This window comes from Pteropus vampyrus, unplaced genomic scaffold (genome assembly GCF_000151845.1).
Source record: "Pteropus vampyrus isolate Shadow unplaced genomic scaffold, Pvam_2.0 Scaffold260, whole genome shotgun sequence".
In the NCBI taxonomy this organism is placed as follows: domain Eukaryota; kingdom Metazoa; phylum Chordata; class Mammalia; order Chiroptera; family Pteropodidae; genus Pteropus; species Pteropus vampyrus.
This window is the reverse complement of record NW_011889041.1, coordinates 1159996-1163918: the sequence shown is the minus strand read 5'-3', so window position 1 is coordinate 1163918 and position 3923 is coordinate 1159996. Positions and strand designations below refer to the sequence as shown.

The window sequence follows — 3923 nt, the reverse complement described above, 5'->3', positions numbered from 1 at the left end:
ATATTCGCCCTATATAAAACATTGTGCTAGACCTTGAAGCATTACTTTATCCCTATGTTGAATGAGATAACTAGCAGTTTCTAGGAAAACATATGCCTAGATTAATATAATCAATTAAAGACCTAGTGACCAAAATTTTAACTCATTCTTGCATAGTGATTTACTTATGAAAGTGAATACCCAATATTTATTGAGAAGCACCTATTTGCTGGCCCTTAAAGCCACTGAAACAAAGGTATCATCTTTGCTTTCAAATTGCTTACCGAGTGGTAGGAAAGATAAGCAATTAAATCAAGAATGACAATAATTAGAGTGATGAAAATACTGTCTGATTAGTGTGCAATGTATAATTCAACATCTGGGCTGAATACTATTGAAACATAGAAAAAAACATCTGACAGAGAGGGTAGGGAAAATGACTCAATCCTGAATATGGCCTTTAGGGAGAAAAGATAGAAGGGTGTACCAGGGAGACAGACACAGGACAAAGGCAAGTAGTTCCTTTTGGATAAAAGAGTGGACAAGAGTGGATAATGGTGGGCAGAGTGGCAAGAATAAGACTGAAGATTCAGTCAAACCAGGAGGCACTTTATGGGCTAGACTTTATCTTGAAATGTGTAAGCATTATTGTGAGATTCCTAAGCAGACACGTAATTTAGACATTGCATGCTGGCAAAAGTGTGTGTGGGGTGAAGTGGGGGGAGAGTAGACTGGACTCAAATAGATCAAATAGTTAGGAGGATATCACAGTAATCCAGAACTGCTGACAAGAAACAATTAGGATAGCAGGGACAGGGAAAAGAGGCCAAGTTCAAGAGACATGCGTAAAATTGAATGAATGTGAAGAAAGAGATTGAGTTGTAAGATGACTTCCAAGACATTTTTTTCCCCTCAGTTGACTATGTGATGATACAAATTACCATGACAAAGAATCTACAAGTAGGAGATGATTCATGGGGAAAGATGACAAGTTTGGATTTGGATATGTAGTGCACGTGAGACATCCAAAAGCAATTCAAAGAAAGAAAATTAAATATATGGGTCTAGAGCTCACAGGCATTGACTTAAAATTTACCATATTCCTAATTTCAAAATTAACTTAGAGAAATCATAATAACATTTGAATATCTTCAGTTTAAAAATAGTCTGAAAAAACAATTGTTAGACTGTGATCTTAGCAGATTTTGACTCTATTATTACTTCAATTTGAAATTTCCTATCCACCTATCTCCACAATCAGTGTAATTACTGAATCTTTCCCCACCTGATGTGAAAGAGGTTATGACTCTAGAAATTCTAGAGCTTTCAAAATTCTATCTGTGAAATTTTGCAAAGTATTTTTCTTTTTATGTTACATTTACTCTGCATAGCAAAATTCAGCCACTATAACTGAGCTTTTAACTTTAAAAACATTGTTAAAGTACTGTTTGGACACTAGATTTGTAATTTATGGTTGAAAACATCCCATGGTTCTAAAACTAAAAAGATTGAAAGACCAATAGATATCATTTATTGCGGATAAGTATATCACTGATTCTGCTAGTGGCATCCTATTCATGGGTCAGTATTCAGTTAATGACAAAACATTCCACAGCCACTTATTTTGAGGTGAGACTGTTCTTGTCTCCTATAGTACCTACATGGTTCTCCTCTTTGCCTTTGTTACTAAGATACCCCAAACCAAATGTCCTTCTAAAGCACCCTAGATTTTCTTAGCTCAATATAATTTTCTCTATAATTCTCCTTCTATTTATTAGTTTGAATGTTTTACATTTGATGTTAATGATTTATCAAATCTACTTATGCCATATGCAATTTCAAATCATTTTTTGAAACATACACACTATAAATATAGAAATAAATATATATTAGAAGTATGTAATAAAATCTATATCTTTATTTTGTTGAATCATTTTGTTACCAAGTTTTCTACAACAGTGAAGAATCTTAAGGTTAGATTCGATGTGGTCTGAGAAATTTAGTAGCAAAAGTAGAAAGCTAGGATTTTACAGTTAGATATTGATGGTGAAAGAAGAAGGAACTGGAAAAGCAATATGAGAATTATAAAGAACAAAGCTCTGATTTTATTGCTAAATAGAAAAAAAAAAAGAGCCAGCAACGTACCTGAATGCCTTTTTCACCTTGATTTCCTTTGTCCCCCTACAAAAAGGCAGTTTAAATGTATAATATTCTAGTATATTCTGATTCCTTTCAAATAAACATCTTTTTCTTCAGCAAAGAAAAAAATATATGATCTCATGCAAATTCCACAAATGCCTCATATACAGAAGCTGACGTCAACACAATACTTGGGAAGAAATAAACCACATTATGTCAAAATGCTGTTCTAAATGAACACTTTCTTGTGCTTTTACATTCAAAAGAAAATTTAATATCCCTATCTTACCAGGAAGAAGAAAACTTTTCTATACTGATTACAATCTGAGGCTAAACAAACAAGCAAGAGAGGACTTATTTTGACAAACTGAAAATCTTTCATCAGGTTCACAGTAGCCATAAATTTATAAGAAACATCAAAACAAAACATAATGGTAAAATGACATTTTAGAAAATATACACTTCAAAAATGAACTTTTGGGGGAAAATACTTCATAAGAATAAGTTTCCTAGAGTTTCTCAGCTAAACGAGGCATTAGAGACCAACTAGTTCAATGTCCTCATTCATAGAGATAATGGTCCCACAGGAAAGGTAAGCACTTGCCCAAAGTTGAACTTGGACACTGTCGTTAAATTTCTATCACACCATGCTATCCAAACATTCAGAGGAGAGTTTTGTGTTTATTGCAAACAAAATACAGATTTTCTTTAAATAGCAAGTTTTTGAAAAAGGAAACTCTCTAAATCTAAACATATATTCACAGTAGATTTACTTAATATTCACTAAAGGTCTAACACTTAATTGCTGCTAAGAGGTTAATTCCACTGTCAGCAAGTGCTGCCTACTTCTCATCAGAACAAAAATGTCAAGGATCATGCTGGGCATAATAATTTAGGGGCCAAGTAGACAATACATGTGGGACAGAAAAATGAAGTGGCAGAAAAACTAAAACAGCAAGGGATATGAAGAAGTAAACCTAAGAGTTTGTATTCTTTCCGTAATAAAAGCCAGTATATTCACTTTTCACCTGAAAGGTATATATTTACAGTGGCATGGACTTTTTTGACAAATGGGCAGTCAGTTGTTGCTTAAAATCTCCAAACAAATAATCTTTATACAGAAACAGCTCAGGGTTCCTTAATGAGAGAGAAAGAGCATGAGTACAAACATATCTAAAGTGTTGCTGTCTTAACTCACCAAAACATTTTATATGGGTATATATGATTTGTATTTTAAACCCCTTAATTTAATTTTAAATGAACTTCTATGTAATGTAATTGTTTTATAGCTAGGTACTTCGTGGTCAAACATTCTGGTGGTAATTTTTATCCTTTCGCTTTTTACCCCAGTTTCAATAAGAGTGATGTTGAATACTTTTCCTAAAATATTCTTGATTCACCTGGATTGACTGCAAAACAATCTAAAGTTACAGGATATTACTTAACTATATGTTTATATTTTCTGATCTGCATGCCTCTTCCAAAATCCTCCTTTAGGAGACAATACCCACGCAGGGACATAAAAGATACCACAGCTATTAGCATGGGGTTACACATATTCCACATAGTACAACAAATCTGTAGGTTAGCTTATCATTAAAAGTATAGTCAGTTCTATTATGCTACATTCACTAAAGGAAAATCTACGTGTTAACAGCTGATTAAAAGTGAATTATGTCTCTTAAACAATAAATACCTTTTTTCCTTGAATTCCAGGTAAGCCCAAGTATCCTGGTTCTCCAGGTGGACCCACTGCTCCTTGTTCTCCCTAGGTCACACAGAAATTACATAAAGATCACAGACCT

General features: G+C 33.5%; 1 protein-coding gene across 1 annotated transcript in view; it reads right to left on the bottom strand.

The window, feature by feature from the left end:
* COL21A1 (collagen type XXI alpha 1 chain) overlaps positions 1-3923 on the bottom strand; it is a 166960-nt gene that overhangs the window by 8709 nt on the left and 154328 nt on the right. The gene's annotated exons all lie outside the window — the stretch shown is intronic.